Source organism: Euphorbia lathyris, chromosome 2 (genome assembly GCF_963576675.1).
Source record: "Euphorbia lathyris chromosome 2, ddEupLath1.1, whole genome shotgun sequence".
Taxonomy (NCBI): domain Eukaryota; kingdom Viridiplantae; phylum Streptophyta; class Magnoliopsida; order Malpighiales; family Euphorbiaceae; genus Euphorbia; species Euphorbia lathyris.
In genome coordinates, this window is record NC_088911.1 from 35,894,283 (window position 1) to 35,915,530 (window position 21,248).

The window sequence follows — 21,248 nt, forward strand, 5'->3', positions numbered from 1 at the left end:
TTTTCTAAACAAATGGATCCTCCTCTTTTCCTGGATGGGCTTCTTCTTTGGGCCTTATGGAGTCAATATTCATGGGCTCAGGTCTTATGGGCTCAATTCTAATTAAACATGATTTTCTTGGGCCATATATGGATTCATAATGGGCCAATGTATCTGAACTATGTTTATATTTCTTATCCATCAATTTCGTATGTATTTCTATCAAAATTTGTTGACTCGTTTCATCACCCATTTCCATTAAATAGTTGATAGTTATCATTTCTTCAACTTCTCCATGATTCGATCTGGCTATTATAGCCACCTTTTTATTTCTAATATAGTCTTCGAGTCTACATTTGATCGTATGGATTCCATGTGCTCGTTTTTCTCCTAACCAAGATTTAAAATTTTCTAATTTGCATGGAATGTCCCATTGATGGTCGGAATTATCTACATCAATCTTAGTGTTTCTACCAGTCTTAAAGATCTGAGCAATTATTATTGGTTTCCCTTCTAAGTCCATAGCAGCATCAAAAATTTGAACACAAAATATTCCTCTTCCAAATCGTAATCCAAGTTCGTCAATGGATCTCGGTATGATAGATGGGAGTTTTGAAACACTAGTAAGGCTCTCATCAGTCATGACTTTGTCCAGAAATCCATATCGAAATAGTTTCTGAACAACATCTGGACTGCAGTCTTCTGAGCATATATACCTAGGGTATTTGGTCCTCTTAATGGTTCTATATACGGTTTGACTCTTCTTATATGTAAAAAATTTCATGATATTCTTATATGCTTCTGGCATTTCTGGAGGGAATTGTATAACCTGGGAGGTTGTGATTTCTGATGAGTTTTGATTAATCAGCTTAGAATGGTTCAAGGTGGTGGCTCCTGAAAGTCCACTTGATGAAGTTGGCATCTCAATTGGCTTCTTATGAAGATCTCTTAACAACTCATAAGATGATCTAGGAATCATGGTTCTTATATTTTGATTGTTCTGAGACTGGAGTTTCTTGAGTTCTTCCTCAAGGTTGTCCAGAAAGTTCTCATGATTTCTGATCATTGCCAGCATCTGGCGGTTCTGATTTCTGATTTCTGATATTCGCTGGATCATTATCTCCATTCCTGCTTAAAAAATCAGCTAAGATATTTCGTTTTTCAGAGATAGGCTTAACAACAAAATTATAGCAATTGAAAAAACTTTGCCAATGCCTTCTTTTGTTCAGTTCTGGTAGGGGATCTATTTTATTTCTGATAAATGCTCCTACTTGTGTATTATCTGTTCTTATGATAAATTCTATGGGTAACAAATGATACCTAAACCTTTTAATTCCATTTTTAACAGCTAGTAATTCTTTTTCATTGATATGATAATTTTTCTCTGAGGGTTTCCAAGTTCCTGATCTATATCCACATATTAAAGGAGTTTCTTTGTCTATATCTTCTTTTCTATATGCGATGAGTACTACTCCCCACCCGATATCACTAGCATCTGTATATAATTCTAATTGATCATTATCTTTCGGTAGTCTTAATTTTGGGAGAACTTTTACTGCTTCTTTTATTTTTCTTAGAGTATCAGTATGAGTTGTCGTCCATTCAAATACTTTATGTTTCTTAATTAGCTCTTGCAAGGGTTGTCGTAATTTTGGTAAGTCTTTTATATAATCTGATGCACAATTTATTATTCCTAGAAATTGTTGGACTTATTTCTTAGTATCTAATTTTTCTTTAAAATTTTCGATCCTAGTTACAATATGATCTTGTAGTTGTAATCCTTCACTATCTATTATATATCCTAAATATTCTATTTTATTTTTAAAGATTTCTGATTTCTTTTCAGATAAAAGGATTCCATGTTGTCTTACTGTTTTTATAAATGCATCTAGGTGTTGTAAATGATCTGCTATATTATTACTGTAGATTAATATATCATCGACATAAACTACACAGAATTCATTTAATTTTCTAAATATCGTATCCATTCTTCGTTGAAATATCTGGGGTGCATTTTTCAAACCAAAAGGTAACACAATCCATTCATAATGTCCTTGTGGTGCACTAAATGCTGTTAATGGTCTTGATTCTTTAGTAAGCTTAATTTGCCAAAAGCCACTTTTACAATCAAATTTACTAAACCACTTTTTTCCTGATAATCTATTAATTAAATTTCTCTTATAAGGTAAAAAGTATCCATCAAAAATCGTTTTCTTATTTAGTTCTCGATAATCTATTACCATTCTTGCTTTGCCTCTCTTTTGTTCGCTATGTTTTCTTACTAAGAATGCTGGGCTACTATGAGGGCTTTTACTTTCTTGAATTAATTTTAAGTCTAATAATTCTTTTATTTGTATTTCAAATTCCTTTTGATCATCAGGACTATATCTTATTGGTCTGGTGCGAACAACATCATTAGGGTTTATGAGTTCTATCTTAGCATATATCTTTTCTTTTGCCCACAACGTTATAGGGTTTTCTTTAGCATATATCTTTTCTTTTGGCCACAACGTTATAGGGTTTTCTCCAAAGTTAATCTTTAAATGGGTATTTCATATAGGAACTAATGATTTAAATAGGCATATAATGTTAACACGAAAAGTAGTAATGATTAAAAGCCTAATTAATTTCACAATCGTGATTTTTCAGGATTATACACACTAGATAATGGATATACCAGTTGAAAGTCTTAGGATTATTGCTGAAAAACCATTAATTTATAATCAGGATATTAATCAACATATTATAAGTTGTAGAAGAGCATTACAAATTATGGAATTAAAAGATAGACAATTAGAATTAGCAGAAGGTGCTTTAGATGCTAAGCGTATTGAAAAGATAAAATTACAAAAAAGAGTTTTTGACTTAGAAGGTGAAGTAAAACGATTAGAAGAAAAACATAGAGAGCAAGAAGAGACAATAGAAATTCAAAAACAAATAATTACTGAAAGTTACAGACATATTCAAGCTTTAACAAATGGAAGAGAATAAGGAAATAACAGAACAGACTAATATCGATAATACTTATTATCAAATGAATACTTATGAAGGTGGTATAACTCAAACTTTAAGTTTTAAACCAGAAATTTATCAAAAAATACAAGATGAAACTGAAGAGCTATCTGTAAATAAGATATTTAAAACTAAATGGTTTGATAGAAATAAAAATATAAGATATATTGTTCAGAAACATGAGAATATCATAGATACAACTACTATAAATGGTAGAGCAAGGATAAATTTGATAACAGATGAAGTAATAAAACGAGAATTATCAAAATTATCACATAAAGAATCTAAGAAATATAGGAATATTTATTTTGGAGGAATAGAATTCACTATAAAAGCATATTTTCAGAAAAATATCGATACTCCTATTCAAATATATGTATTAGATGATAGAATATTAGATAATATACAAGATGTCTTAATATCAGTAGTAAGAGGGAATTTAATTTATCAGAAACTTAAATTCACAATTCAACCATATTTTAGTGTATCATTAGAAGATAAACATAAAGATCTAGCTTTAACCCTATATTATAAATTAGAAGGAATAAGAATGCCCTCAGGGAGTAAAGTAATTAGTATAGAAACAAAAATGATATATGCCCTTACAGGTAATCATCATATAAGAAAACAAAATGATAGGGAGATATTAGTACCAAAATTATATCAGGAAATATTAGAACCAATAGAACATAAAGAATATTCAATCATAACAATACCAGACGAAATATGTATAGATTTTAATTCTAGAAAAAAATACAACCAATCCAGAAATTGTTACCCAAGATTGAAGGAGGAAGATTAAGTTTTAGAAACGAGATAATAAGACAACCAAGAACCTTAGATTTATTACATTCATATTATGAAGATAAATTATGAATAAAAGTAATATTATTTAATGAGCTAATAGCAAATGAATGTATAGCTGAAATCAATACAGGAACTAAAAGTTTAGTACATATTAGCAAAATAAACGAGAACAAATGTGAACTAATAGAACCACAAACGTATAATTGTCCAAATAGTACGAGAGAAATAATCATAACTAGAAGTATAAGAATTAGATTTAAAATTCAAGATTTAGAATATGAGATAATTGTAGGAGTAACAGAATATGATAGCACATATGCACTATTATTAGGATACGACTTTTTAACTAAAATAAAATATAAGATAAATAATGAAGGAATTACGATAGAAGATCAAGACAAAATCAGGTATATTAATAAAATATGAACATACCACAACAACTTGATAAAAAAAGAGCGAAAATTACAAACAATAAACAATATTATGACAGAAAGAATAATAGAATCTCAAATAAAATACTTAGAAATTGAATCTAAACAGCACAGATTAGAAAGTGAGATTAAACAATTAAAATCTCTATTAGAGAAACCTAAGAAAGAATGGATCAAACTCGAGGATGGATGGATAAAACGAATTTACAAAAATGAGTGACTCTAACCAAAAATTAGACCAAATATGGACAGAAATTGTAGCTAAAGAACAATTGAAGAATACTCTTAGTCTAATACAAGAAAATCAAATCCAAATCCAAGAAATGATAACACAGAAATTAACAAAACTATGGAATACATCGGAAATACCCACTTTTAAGATAATTTTAGAAAAATTAAACATGTTAGTAGCAAATATTGATAAAAGAAAAAAACCCTTAGAAGAAGAAAGCTCTAGCATTACTTTAGGAGAAAACCTAACACAAACTAAAACTCCAGAACTAGTACCCATAGATGCATGGAGACGAAGTAAAGAACCAATAATGATGGATATAAGTGAAATAAAACCTAAACTCTCTGAAAAGGTGAATAAAACTTTAGATCTTTTAACTGTATTACATAAAAAAGGAAAATTCTAATGGCAGAACAAGAACACAGTGTAATAACATTTCTTAAGAATCACGCCCAAGAAATTATTGAAAAAGAACGATACAAGTATGAACCGCTAAAAAATAGAAAACATAAAGAAAATGATGTAAAAACATCCAATATAGACGTAAGCACCGAAGTAGAATATCTTCAACTAAAGGTAGAAAAACAAAATCAAGAATTAAAAGACCTGCAAAAAGAAAATATTAAATTAGTCATAAATTCTAATAGAGAATGGGTAGACAAATATAAAAAATATAAGCATAAGTTTAAACACACTAAAAAAGAATTAAAGGAAACCAAATTAGAATTAAAACAAACAAAATCAGAATTAATCCACATTAAAGACGAATTAAAAGAATTAAAGGAAGAAGTAAACGTCTTAAGAACAATGGTGAAAAAAGTGAAAGGAAAAAATAGTCACATTAGTAGTAGTGATAGTTCAGATAGTTCAGATAATCAAAGTGAAGGTGAAACTAAACTAAACATTATTGGATACATAGAAGAAGAAAATAAGGATGAAACAAAATTAATAGAAGAAAATAACGAGATAATAAAAGCATTAGAACAAATGAAAAATATTAATGCAATTATAGAAGAAGAACCAGAAAGTGATATAGAAAATACCGAATACACTAGGTATGAAGAATCAGATATAGGATCAGAAAATATAGTAAACGAAGATGCAGATAATTATCCAGAAGAAGAAATGATAGACCCCAATTTAGAAGTGGTGACTAAAAAGGCACCTACAATACCAAGACATATATCAATAGGACAACAAGGAGACTTTAAAGAATTTATAGGATCTATGTCTCAAGGATTAAATCCAAATGGATACTTTTTAGACTTAGATAATGTCTATGATGAACAAGAAATAAGTAGACGAATAAATGATTGGAATTTAGGAATGTATATAGCCTTAATGAATTCATCTCACACTGAAAATTTAGACTATATGTATGACCTAATATCTAAAACAATGATAGGAAAAGTAGGATTTTGGATGGAATCAATAACTCATCAGTTAAGACCACAAATAGAAGCTTGTGCTCATGATTGGAAATCAATATTATTATTATTTGATATGGTATTAAAAAGAGAATTTTTAGGAGAAAGATGGTTAGTAGCTAGAGAAACAGTATTTGCTGAAAGAAAAGCCGAAATAATAATGAATTTGAATAACATGAAATGTTGTAAAATCAGTAAATTACCAGAATATACTATCAGTTTTACTAAGTTCTTTTATGAATCTAGATTCTTACCACAAGAAGGATTGATATATCAACAACTATATTATGACCATTTACCAAACCCGTACAACATAGAAGTGTCAAAAGAATATACACAATTAGAACCAAAAGAAAATACATTAGGAGAAAGAATAAGAGTTTTACGATCTTATCTTATGAGAAAGTGTGAAGAATATAGAGTTCAACAAAATGTTAAAAAGGATAAGAAACTAGAATTACGAGAAATATGTGGATTCACTGAAAAACGATTAGTTTTTGGTTGTGATGATAAAGTTAGACGAAAATATAGACGATATACTCATAATCGTAATTATAGAAATAATCGTAATTATAGAAATAATCCTACATATAAGAAGTCTTATACAAAAAATGATGATTATGGACGATTTCGACGAAAAAGATTTAGACGATATAAAAATAATCCAGAAAATAGGAACAGATTTAGATATAAACGAAAGTTTAGGAAAAGACGAGAAAGACCCTTAAGAGATAAAAAATACTAAGCTTACAGAATGTAAATGTTGGAACTGTAATGAGAAAGGACATTATGCTAATAAATGCCCTAAATTAAAACAAAAAAGTGTCAAGTATATAGGAACAACAGAATTTATAATGAGTCTAGAACAAATAAGAGCCAATGATGACACATGGCATAAAGAAGATGAATTTTATATTAGTGAAACAGAAGATTCTAATTCTGAAATAGAACAATTAGAATATGAAGATAGTGAAACTGATAACTAATGGTAGCTATATATGTAGAAGCCCCAGTAGAATATAAACCTAATAAGATTATAAAACGTCGTATATTTATAGATAGTGGAGCTGATATATGTTTAGCGAAACAAGATGTACTCGTTCCCCATAAATGGAAAAGATCTAAAGGACATAAGGTCAGAGTTACAGGATTTAATGAACAAATGAAAGAATTAGATATTATAGCCGAAAACATGAGATTAATACTTAACAAGACAATCTTTCGATTACCCATAATTTATCAAGAAAATAATATGAAACAACATATATTATTAGGAAATAATTTCCTTGATTTCTTTAACGTCCAACTAATCAAACCTGAAACCATCAGTCTTTTAACTCCTTGTAATAAATGGATTATCCTTAAGCGAGTCCTACCTTTATATCCACTCACAATACATAATATCAAAACAAACAGAGATAATAATTTAGAACTTTTAAAACAGAAATATTTAGACCATTTAAAGATTAACTTTGGAGAAAACCCTATAACGTTGTGGGCAAAAGAAAAGATATATGCTAAGATAGAACTCATAAACCCTAATGATGTTGTTCGCACCAGACCAATAAGATATAGTCCTGATGATCAAAAGGAATTTGAAATACAAATAAAAGAATTATTAGACTTAAAATTAATTCAAGAAAGTAAAAGCCCTCATAGTAGCCCAGCATTCTTAGTAAGAAAACATAGCGAACAAAAGAGAGGCAAAGCAAGAATGGTAATAGATTATCGAGAACTAAATAAGAAAACGATTTTTGATGGATACTTTTTACCTTATAAGAGAAATTTAATTAATAGATTATCAGGAAAAAAGTGGTTTAGTAAATTTGATTGTAAAAGTGGCTTTTGGCAAATTAAGCTTACTAAAGAATCAAGACCATTAACAGCATTTAGTGCACCACAAGGACATTATGAATGGATTGTGTTACCTTTTGGTTTGAAAAATGCACCCCAGATATTTCAACGAAGAATGGATACGATATTTAGAAAATTAAATGAATTCTGTGTAGTTTATGTCGATGATATATTAATCTACAGTAATAATATAGCAGATCATTTACAACACCTAGATGCATTTATAAAAACAGTAAGACAACATGGAATCCTTTTATCTGAAAAGAAATCAGAAATCTTTAAAAATAAAATAGAATATTTAGGATATATAATAGATAGTGAAGGATTACAACTACAAGATCATATTGTAACTAGGATCGAAAATTTTAAAGAAAAATTAGATACTAAGAAATAAGTCCAACAATTTCTAGGAATAATAAATTGTGCATCAGATTATATAAAAGACTTACCAAAATTACGACAACCCTTGCAAGAGCTAATTAAGAAACATAAAGTATTTGAATGGACGACAACTCATACTGATACTCTAAGAAAAATAAAAGAAGCAGTAAAAGTTCTCCCAAAATTAAGACTACCGAAAGATAATGATCAATTAGAATTATATACAGATGCTAGTGATATCGGGTGGGGAGTAGTACTCATCGCATATAGAAAAGAAGATATAGACAAAGAAACTCCTTTAATATGTGGATATAGATCAGGAACTTGGAAACCCTCAGAGAAAAATTATCATATCAATGAAAAAGAATTACTAGCTGTTAAAAATGGAATTAAAAGGTTTAGGTATCATTTGTTACCCATAGAATTTATCATAAGAACAGATAATACACAAGTAGGAGCATTTATCAGAAATAAAATAGATCCCCTACCAGAACTGAACAAAAGAAGGCATTGGCAAAGTTTTTTCAATTGCTATAATTTTGTTGTTAAGCCTATCTCTGAAAAACGAAATATCTTAGCTGATTTTTTAAGCAGGAATGGAGATAATGATCCAGCGAATATCAGAAATCAGAAATCAGAACCGCCAGATGCTGGCAATGATCAGAAATCATGAGAACTTTCTGGACAACCTTGAGGAAGAACTCAAGAAACTCCAGTCTCAGAACAATCAAAATATAAGAACCATGATTCCTAGATCATCTTATGAGTTGTTAAGAGATCTTCATAAGAAGCCAATTGAGATGCCAACTTCATCAAGTGGACTTTCAGGAGCCACCACCTTGAACCATTCTAAGCTGATTAATCAAAACTCATCAGAAATCACAACCTCCCAGGTTATACAATTCCCTCCAGAAATGCCAGAAGCATATAAGAATATCATGAAATTTTTTACATATAAGAAGAGTCAAACCGTATATAGAACCATTAAGAGGACCAAATACCCTAGGTATATATGCTCAGAAGACTGCAGTCCAGATGTTGTTCAGAAACTATTTCGATATGGATTTCTGGACAAAGTCATGACTGATGAGAGCCTTACTAGTGTTTCAAAACTCCCATCTATCATACCGAGATCCATTGACGAACTTGGATTACGATTTGGAAGAGGAATATTTTGTGTTCAAATTTTTGATGCTGCTATGGACTTAGAAGGGAAACCAATAATAATTGCTCAGATCTTTAAGACTGGTAGAAACACTAAGATTGATGTAGATAATTCCGACCATCAATGGGACATTCCATGCAAATTAGAAAATTTTAAATCTTGGTTAGGAGAAAAACGAGCACATGGAATCCATACGATCAAATGTAGACTCGAAGACTATATTAGAAATAAAAAGGTGGCTATAATAGCCAGATCGAATCATGGAGAAGTTGAAGAAATTATAACTATCAACTATTTAATGGAAATGGGTGATGAAACGAGTCAACAAATTTTGATAGAAATACATACGAAATTGATGGATAAGAAATATAAACATAGTTCAGATACATTGGCCCATTATGAATCCATATATGGCCCAAGAAAATCATGTTTAATTAGAATTGAGCCCATAAGACCTGAGCCCATGAATATTGACTCCATTAGGCCCAAAGAAGAAGCCCATCCAGGAAAAGAGGAGGATCCATTTGTTTAGAAAATGAGATAAAAATGTATAAGAAATATAAGAACGAGGTGTCAATACCTAAAGAAAAGGTGGAAATAAGATCAACACGTGGCAAGACATGAAGATATGAAGAGACATGTGTCCAAAGAAGAAGCATGAGGTGGAAACATTAGAGATTAGTGGCAAGATGTAAAGCTTGAGGTGGAAGAGCAAAATAAGAAGCATTCGACACGTGTAACCTAAAAGTTTGTACTTTTAACTTTTGTAATGATGTAATCTCCTTTTTTGTAATTTCACCTTTGATCTTCTATCTATATAAGGAGAAGACATATGATGTATAAGATATAACTTGCTTTGAGCAATAAAAGCTTTCTTTCTCTCTATATCCATGGCTTTCTAAACTTCCCCTTTTAGCATCCATAGTTGTTAACTACTTAAGTTTAACTTCCGTATAGCATATTAGTTTAAAAAGATCCAGAGTTATAAAGCAACAATAGTTAGCCTTCAGACGAATCCAAGAGGTGTGTAGAGATGCTGGAACACAGCCATAACCCATGATGATGATGAGAGGGTGTCAGGCAGAGTTCAGAAGTCTCCACTGAGGATTGCTTTGAAAGGTATACTAGAGTTCCTCTATAACTCTTATTCTAATTAAATTAATTTGTTATCATTAGTTACACTTAAAGGTTTAATATATTATGGATGTTAAATTTCATTTAACAATGTTTACTTCAGCGGTCTTTTGTCTTCCTACCCTTTTTAGGGTCATAAGAGCGATCCTGCACACATTGCACACATCAGAAAAAACACATCAGAAAAAACGGCACATAAAATGGTATCAGAGCCTTAAAAGGATCTCACAAATAGTTAGAACTTTTTGAAATCACTATGTCATCTTCATATACCAGTATGTTTGCATCACAGCTTAATATTCATAGGAAAGCAGTTGACAAAATTACAAGCGGCATAATTGAATTAGATTTAAGCAATAGTTTAGAAATTTCTATTCTATTAGGAAAATTAATTATATTATTAGAATATTACCAACATCTCCTTAATATAGGAACTAATGATTTAAATAGGCATATAATGTTAACACGAAAAGTAGTAATGATTAAAAGCCTAATTAATTTCACAATCGTGATTTTTCAGGATTATACACACTAGATAATGGATATACCAGTTGAAAATCTTAGGATTATTGCTGAAAAACCATTAATTTATAATCAGGATATTAATCAACATATTATAAGTTGTAGAAGAGCATTACAAATTATGGAATTAAAAGATAGACAATTAGAATTAGCACAAGGTGCTTTAGATGCTAAGCGTATTGAAAAGATAAAATTACAAAAAAGAGTTTTTGACTTAGAAGGTGAAGTAAAACGATTAGAAGAAAAACATAGAGAGCAAGAAGAGACAATAGAAATTCAAAAACAAATAATTACTGAAAGTTACAGACATATTCAAGCTTTAACAAATGGAAGAGAATAAGGAAATAACAGAACAGACTAATATCGATAATACTTATTATCAAATGAATACTTATGAAGGTGGTATAACTCAAACTTTAAGTTTTAAACCAGAAATTTATCAAAAAATACAAGATGAAACTGAAGAGCTATCTGTAAATAAGATATTTAAAACTAAATGGTTTGATAGAAATAAAAATATAAGATATATTGTTCAGAAACATGAGAATATCATAGATACAACTACTATAAATGGTAGAGCAAGGATAAATTTGATAACAGATGAAGTAATAAAACGAGAATTATCAAAATTATCACATAAAGAATCTAAGAAATATAGGAATATTTATTTTGGAGGAATAGAATTCACTATAAAAGCATATTTTCAGAAAAATATCGATACTCCTATTCAAATATATGTATTAGATGATAGAATATTAGATAATATACAAGATGCCTTAATATCAGTAGTAAGAGGGAATTTAATTTATCAGAAACTTAAATTCACAATTCAACCAGATTTTAGTGTATCATTAGAAGATAAACATAAAGATCTAGCTTTAACCCTATATTATAAATTAGAAGGAATAAGAATGCCCCCAGGGAGTAAAGTAATTAGTATAGAAACAAAAATGATGTATGCCCTTACAGGTAATCATCATATAAGAAAACAAAATGATAGGGAGATATTAGTACCAAAATTATATCAGGAAATATTAGAACCAATAGAACATAAAGAATATTCAATCATAACAATACCAGACGAAATATGTATAGATTTTAATTCTAGAAAAATACAACCAATCCAGAAATTGTTACCCAAGATTGAAGGAGGAAGATTAAGTTTTAGAAACGAGATAATAAGACAACCAAGAACCTTAGATTTATTACATTCATATTATGAAGATAAATTACGAATAAAAGTAATATTATTTAATGAGCTAATAGCAAATGAATGTATAGCTGAAATCAATACAGGAACTAAAAGTTTAGTACATATTAGCAAAATAAACGAGAACAAATGTGAACTAATAGAACCACAAACGTATAATTGTCCAAATAGTACGAGAGAAATAATCATAACTAGAAGTATAAGAATTAGATTTAAAATTCAAGATTTAGAATATGAGATAATTGTAGGAGTAACAGAATATGATAGCACATATGCACTATTATTAGGATACGACTTTTTAACTAAAATAAAATATAAGATAAATAATGAAGGAATTACGATAGAAGATCAAGACAAAATCAGGTATATTAATAAAATGGCTCTTATCCCATCTTTTTGAGTTCTACGACGTTCGCAAGAATGAAACTCAAAGGAATTGCCAAAAAAGGTTGTATTAAAGTTTCGATCAGAGTGAATCTAAGCATGACTTTATGTTTGTGTTGTAAGAAAACAATAGGTAAGTTATGGATCTCAGTGATAGTGTTCAATCAGGAATTCCTCAGCGTCTTCAAACCCGGTAAAGCATTGAGAACCGGAAGAGTTTTTTTTCTTTCATAAAAGCTAGAGTTAGTTTTTAGTCGCTACTCCTGCTTTCTTTGATTTTCAGCATTACGATAGAAGATCAAGACAAAATCAGGTATATTAATAAAATATGAACATACCACAACAACTTGATAAAAAAGAGCGAAAATTACAAACAATAAACAATATTATGACAGAAACAATAATAGAATCTCAAATAAAATACTTAGAAATTGAATCTAAACAGCACAGATTAGAAAGTGAGATTAAACAATTAAAATCTCTATTAGAGAAACCTAAGAAAGAATGGATCAAACTCGAGGATGGATGGATAAAACGAATTTACAAAAATGAGTGACTCTAACCAAAAATTAGACCAAATATGGACAGAAATTGTAGCTAAAGAACAATTGAAGAATACTCTTAGTCTAATACAAGAAAATCAAATCCAAATCCAAGAAAGCTCTAAATAAATATATATAGATACATAGACACATAGATATATATATATATAGACATATGACGTATGCCCACTCATCGTAAAAGTCCGTATAAATTAATCTTTTTGGTTATTAAAGTCTACATAAATTAAATTGTTTGATTATTTATTACTACTTACATTAGATAACACAAAAGTTTAGGATTAATTTTATTTTTATCATTAAAAATACTAAGGACTAGGTTGGGATTAACAACAAGTTATTAATGTAGGAGTATGGGTAGTTGATAAATTCAAGGCTTAATAGGCATCCAACCTCCTAAACTTGTAACTTTTTTTCACCTGGCCTCCTCAACTTAGGGGACAACCTCTCAACCACCCAAACTCTTCAAAAACATCACATACAACCCCTTACACCATTATGTTCGGTCAAAATATTGATCTGTATAGAAAACGCGCTTGACTGTTGACCACACCAATGCCACATGTCATTTTTGTAACAGTCACTTGGATACATTTCATCTCGACGACCACTATCGCCAACCTCAGCACCTCGATAAGGCTGCGACGACAAACAGCGACAACACCTCACACGAATATGGAAAAATTTAATAAAAAAATGACACGTGACATTGGTGCGGTCAACAGTCGAGCGCGTTGTCTACACGGGTCAATATTTTGACCGAACATAGTGGTGTAAGGGTTGTATGTGATGTTTTTGGAGAGTTGATGGGGTTGTCCCCTAAATTAAAGGAGTCAGGTAAAAAAAAGTTACAAGTTTAAGGGGTTGGATGCCTATTAAGCCTAAATTCAACTTATTATACTATCTCTTATCAAACTAGATATTTTTAAATTGGATTTTCCGAAAATACTCTTAATATATATATTATGACTTAACCAAATTTTTTTTGGTAAGAACTTAACTTAACCAAATTTTTTTACTCTACTTTTCATCCTTTGCAATTCAACTTCAATTCAGGATCTATAAATTCCTTTGTATAAGTTAGTTATGAGTATTTTAAGTTAGTTTGTACCTCTATTGAATGATATTTAGAGATTTTAGTTTGTACCTCTATTGAATGATATTTAGAGATTTTATCCAACATGATGAATTCGCAGTTTACGATTTTACTGAGCAGTTTACAAGTTGGATAAAATCTCCAGATATTATTTGATAAAAGTATAAACTAATTTAAAATACCCAAACCTAACATATACAAATGAATTTATGGATTTTGAATTGATGTTTAAAATTGAATTTGGAAGATAAAGGATGAGAAATAAAGTGAAAAAATTGGATAAGTTATAATATGTATACTAAGGATATTTTGGAAAGTCTAATTTGAAAGTATCTAATTTAGTAAGAGGTAATGTTATGAATCTAATATGTAAACGAGTCTATCAATTTAATCAGTTTTGTAATTTACTCTAGGAGTATTTATAGTTGCAAAAAAAAAAGATAAATTTGAGAAAATAAAACAAAATGTATCATTTCAATAAAAGTAACTCAGTAGTGTTCACATGGACCCTAATGATCACAGTGAATGTGGTCATTCACCATTAGATGTAGGCTGATTAAAATCCTAAGATGGAGATTCAAAGCATCCTAAGACTTAGATGTAATCAGCCTACATCTAAGGTGAATGACCAAATTCATATGGTTATCAGGGTCCATGTAAAAAATACTGAAAAGCATCTAACTTTTATAGGCGTGATTCTTCTATCACACGCAGTATCCGGTCTTTGATCTCCACCAGACGATCGTATGCTAAAGAATATGTCCAAACTTCCAAAATGGACCAATGTTCTCTGAAGGCTACCAGTGCAGAACAATATGTAACCTTAGAGATTCCTACTTCTTTCATATCCAAATGGAGGCAAGAAGGATACTCCCATTTCCACCTTGGGGCAGTACGTATTATTTTGACTCTTCATGGTAGGAAGGGTCTTCCAGTCACAGCACGAGTAAGCCTGTTGGATACTAGATTTCTTAAGTTTGAACATGCTGTCATCGGCACAGTTTTAAAAACACTCAATGCCGGTAGTATTGTTCTAACATTTTTTCCAAACTTCAACCTTTCATTACACGACCCAAACCTTCCTTCCACCTTTAAGATTCAAGTACAGCTAATTGGTGCTGAACAAATCTCAACAGCTGTTGCAGCAACAATTCACCACCAACTCATTTATCGGCTCCAGAATCATGCACTTGACATGCCAACCCAGAGTACTTCATCTGAAGCCTTGTTTTTAATTGCGGAGGAAGATGATAATCCAACAATTGTACAAATCCCTCGCCAGATCTCCAGGGAAGAGCTTACTCAGTTGATGCCTCTTGAATGGCTCACTGCATATGAGAAATTGCACCAGATTTCTCAGCCCGTCCAAACCACTTCTTCATCCTTTCAAAACAGGGAAGATGGACTGGTAAAAACAGTTTTTCAGCCCCCAAGGCACTCCTTTCACCAAGCCATGATGATCTCTCCGGCCTCTTTTCCGAGAGAAAAGAAAATTCCCATCCATAGTTTTGGGCCTGATGGTCGACACACCTATGTTTCACACATAGATGGTCATTTCATCTGGGATGTTCCCGGTAGTGGGATGTGTGATCCATCGTGCACATGTGTAGAAGATCTTGATTCTGATGATGATTCTTACGATAATTACTCGCACAAGAAAACAACAAAGCCATCCAAAAAAGGAGCATGTCGCTCGTCCTCAACCAGAGCTCCGACAAAGCCTGATGATGATGATGCGCCTTGGATCGGTATACATCCTAGAAAAGATATCACTCCAGACCCTCAATTTAAGGTCACCCCAGCTTATCTAAAGCCTCTTGCAATCTACAAAAGGGAGCTTGAATTTCTTGCAAAATTAAAAAGACGGTGTCATCCTTCTCCACCTGTTAATTCTCCAGAACTACCACCTCTTGTACAACCATGCATGATGAACACCAGTTTTACCCCAGAAGATTTCCCACCTTTGACAAAACAAACCAACACCCAGTCTAAAACAGTATCCTTTCCTTACATACCTTCCCATACTGTTACCCACACTGGCCATCTTGAAGAACCTAAACCCTTTGAGTCTGTGCTAAACTGGCAGACTGACAATGCCATAGCCCAGAATAATTATCTTCAAAAGATTGATCACAAGCTTGAGCATATGGTTTCCTCCCAGAAACACATGTCCCAAAAGGTTGATTCTTTGACAGAGTTTGCACTCAAAACGCAGAAAGATCTGACACAGCAGATCCAAAAGGTTGACAACAATCTTCGAACTTTGATCTCTCAGCGAAGATTTGGTCAAGAATTCAACCAGAAAGAAGCTGAGATTAGGAGGTTAAAAGATCAGTTAGCTCAAGTAGAAGCAGACTTGGCAAAGGTTCAATCTCAACCTTCAACTTCTCCTCCAGAATTTGTGGATCCCTTTTCCAGATCCCCTCATCATTTTTCACCTTTTCCACCTCCAGCACAAACATATACTCCTTTTCAGATGATCCATGAGCAACTTCAAGCTCCACCCACAAAAGTTTTATCTTCTTCCGGCTCATTTGAAGAAGATTCTCCGAAGCCAAAACATCACAAGCCCTCAAAAGACAAACAACCTATGTTTTCCAATATGGCTTCCATGATTAACCATCTCACCACTGTCCCGGAGTATTCTACAAACTCCTCAGAAGGAACATCTGAAGATCTTCCTTCAGAACTTGATGCTGATATTACTGATATTACTCAGATACTCATGGCTGATGAACAACATTCTTCTGCACCAACCCCTGGTGTGACAGAACCCACAGTTGAAGAACCAGTTGATGAAGATTTTATGTTCTATGAAGAACCTAAAACTACCAAGCCAACATCTGGTCCTTGGTTCACATTTGATCATCTCCCTCCTCATCGATGGAGAGACCATCTCCATGAAATGGCAGCATGGATAGATTTGCAAATGACTAAACAAGATGTCACCATGAAGGAGGTGCTAACTGAATTTGTCTCCCGGTTTACAGGCACGCTTCGAGAATGGTACCAAAGTCTTGGACCATACAAGATGGCCGCCTTTCTCAATCTTCCAACTGCTAGTCATGCTCTGGGAGAAATCCATCAACAGTTTATCGGCGATCCTAAAAAATATCACAACCAGATGAAACAAGAATTCTTTGATATGAAATGCTGCTCTTTGAAGAAAAAAGATCTAGACTTTCATTATCAAAGAATGGTGAAGAGGTACTACATGCTAAATGGGTATAATGATCCGAATCTTCGGTACACTTACATTGCCTCTCTACCAACCGAACTCCAACCAGAGTTACAACGTCTCATCACAGCTACAGGCAGAAATTTCGCCGACATCAGCATTGGGGAAATTCACCAATTCACTCTTCTTGCTCTAGAGAAATTGTGTGAGCAACAACGCCTCTTCAGCAATATCATGTCCCAAAGAAATCTTGCTCAGAAATTTTGCAACAAATCTTACCTACATATCAAGTGCAAGGATAGCAAATGTGACTGTCGTCCCTCAAAGAAGAAACACTACAGGAAGCTCTCTAGATTCTCTAAATTCCCTAATTCATATCAAGGGTCCAGACGGCAGAAACGATTCAAGTTTTTCAAGAAAAAGACCAACAGGAATAAGCGGACTGATCGGTGTTACATTTGTGGTCAAAAGGGGCATTACGCTCGTAAATGTCCAAATCAGCCACAAAAGGCTCAAAAATTGGTCCAACAACTTTCATACAGTCTTGAAGATGCAGATGTTGAATCCTTGTACTCAGAGCAAGATGAAGCAACACCAGAAACCATCTTCGCCCTTGAAGATTATACAGATTCTTCTTCTTCAGAAGATTCTGATGATGATTTTCCAGTTTCTGATGATTTGCTTCCCATCTATTCCCTACAATCATGCTCATCAGAGAGTCTTACTCCCACTTATCCCCTGGTAAATATTCATCTATTGCCGTCCAAATATGACAGACCCATTTCTGTTATTGGTCTTATGGATACTGGGGCTCAAAAGACGATGGTTAATCCATCAATTTTGCCTAATACCTCATGGGAAACCCACTATGAGTATTTCAAGGCTGCAGATGGCAAGGTATTTTCCACTACACTCAGATCCAAAAAACCCATTGGGATTCAGTTTTTCCCTAACTGTATCATTTGGGTCAAAGTCCTTGGATCGGCACTTCCAGACAAAGACATCTTAGTTGGTTTTGATGTCTACCAGAAAGCTAAAGGGTTACAAATTCTTCCTGAAGGGATTCGTTTCAAACGACAATTAAAATTGTACACGTGCGTCCCTAAGATGTACTCCCTAGCTGAAGTCTCACCAGATTTTCAACAAATTACAAAACTTCTCTTGAAGTCATGTGCTGATTCCCACTCGCAATTCTCGCATCCCTCACCACTTTGGAAAAATAAAGATTTCTTCATCAAATTGCCTTTCAAGCTTAATGAAGATGTCAATCCTACAAAGGCAACGCATCCGGGCATGACACCTGCTGACCTTCTCCTGGCAAAAGAAGAATGTGCTCAATTGTTGCAACAAGGCTTGATAGAGCCAACCACATCTCCTTGGGCTTGTCAAGCATTTTATGTCGAGAAGCGGTCAGAAATAGTTCGTGCAAAGAAAAGGCTTGTGATTGACTACAAGCCCCTCAATGGATTTCTAAGAGATGACAAATTCCCCCTTCCAAGGATTAATTCCTTATTTGTCCATCTCAATGAAGCCCATATCTTTTCAAAATTTGATCTCAAAGCAGGTTTTTGGCAGCTTGGGATTCATCCAGAAGATCGTTACAAGATAGCATTTTGCATTCCTACAGCACAATATCAATGGAGAGTTATGCCTTTTGGGCTGAAAACAGCCCCATCTCTGTTCCAAAAGGCCATGATTAAGATTTTTGAGCCCATCCTTCATAGTGCTCTTATCTACATTGATGATATCTTACTCTTCTCAAAAGACGTTCAGGCCCATAATAGTCTTTTGGCCCAATTCCAGCACGTTGTAGACCAGCATGGCATAATGCTTTCTGAAAAGAAGAGCATTATTGGACAGGACTCAGTGGAGTTTTTAGGCATGAGATTCCATGATGGCCAATATCAGCCTGGACCCCACATTTCTCAAGAATTATTGAAATTCCCTGATGAGAATCTTTCTGTAAAGCAAATTCAGCAATTCTTGGGAATCATCAATTACATCCGGGAATTCATCCCTCATGTCTCTGAGCACACTAGCCAATTATCAAAAATGCTGAAAAAGAATGCACCATCGTGGAGTCATGTCCAAACTAAAGCTGTTCAGCAACTTAAAGTTGTGGCTCAAAATCCTCCAGCATTAAAGATACCTGGCACTGGAAAGCGTGTTTTACAAACAGATGCTAGTGATGAACATTGGGGTGCATTGCTTATTGAAGAAGTTGATGGAACTTCTCATTACTGTGGACATGCTAGTGGACAATTCAAAGCTGCAGAGCAACATTATCACACCACGATCAAAGAGATTCTTGCGGTAAAAAATGTTATAAAGAAATTTGAATTCCATCTCATCGGCCATCATTTCACTGTCAGAATGGATAATTCATCTTTTTCGAAAATCCTTGAATTCAAAAATAAGTCTCTCCCTAGCCAACAATTATTGAGACTTAAGGACTGGTTTGCAAAATATGACTTCCATGTGGAGCATATAAAAGGACATCAGAACCTCATCCCAGACTTGCTTTCCAGACCACAACCTTCACTTATTACCTCTATAGCCTCCCTACCTTTCATCTTCATGGCATCCTCTACTCCTAAGAATCCTGTAGCCCTTCGCCCCTTTCCTCCTAGAACTAATTTTAAAAATATTTTTGAAATTCAGTGCTATGCCAAAACCCACCTGTTTGTTCACTTCAAAGACTTCCTCACTGCAAGGAACCTCCCTAAACCTGATGAATTTTACCAAGATTGCCCTTTCCTTATCCTTTTCCGTCTGAAACCCACACAAGATCTCCTCTCTTCCGAATTATGGTGCATTTGGTGCTTAACGGTTCTCTATTCCATTGCCATTGAAATACCAGTCTTGGAAATGTTTCATCACCTCCATGAAGAACAGCAATGTGATTCTCTGTTATGGACTTTAATGGACTGGTATGCCCCCCTTTCGTGGTGGCGAAAGGAACTCCAGAAAATAATTGAAAGACTCAAGCTCTGGGATAGTGCAACGTCCCATTTATCAACCAGTGCAGTCTTTATCATCCACAGGCCATACTTCCAAGACATGCAAGGGAAATTTTGGACTCAAAATGAAGCTTATGAGTGGAATACTTTCTTAACTCCAATACAGGAAACCAAAGGCAATGAAAAAATGGCACTCAAAAATTATCTTTGTTGCCTTAATGGTTATGATCTCAATACTAACCAAATTCTTAGTACAACACTGTACCCTGCCAAGCCAGTCAACATTCACTTAGTGTCAAATCGGACTCCATTTATGGCTTCACAACAACAACCAGAACCAGGACAAGCATCTTCTTCCAGATCAAGACCACCTCAAGTGCCACCTCAAGCAACTCAAGTGCCACCTCAAGTGCCACCTCAAGCAACTCAAGTGCCACCTCAAATGCCACCCCAAGCAACTCAAGTGCCAACTCAAGAACCTCAAGTTCCACCTCATTACTTCCAAGATTCCCAAGACCCTTATCCGGACCCACGAGTAAGGAAAGGACCATGGTACGAATCTTTGTATGGCGACATTGATTCGGATGATGAAGATTGGAAGAACTTCAATCTCTCTCCTAGTCATTACATATGAAAATATCCAGAAGACATAAGTGCCACTTGTCCAGAAAGTTGTGGTTTAAGTATCAAGTTTGTATTTTTCTTGTAATAATAATCTAGTGTGATGTGATGTGTAATAAGAAAGATAAGATTCTTATCTTTCTTAAAGATAATGGTGTGGTGTGTAAGAAAGGTAAGATTCTTATCTTATCTTTCAAAAAGATAATGGTGTGATGAGTGGTGTGTAAGATAAGATAAGATGTTATTCTTATCTTTTTATTTTGTCTTGTTCCTAAGGTTTTTCCTATATAAGGAA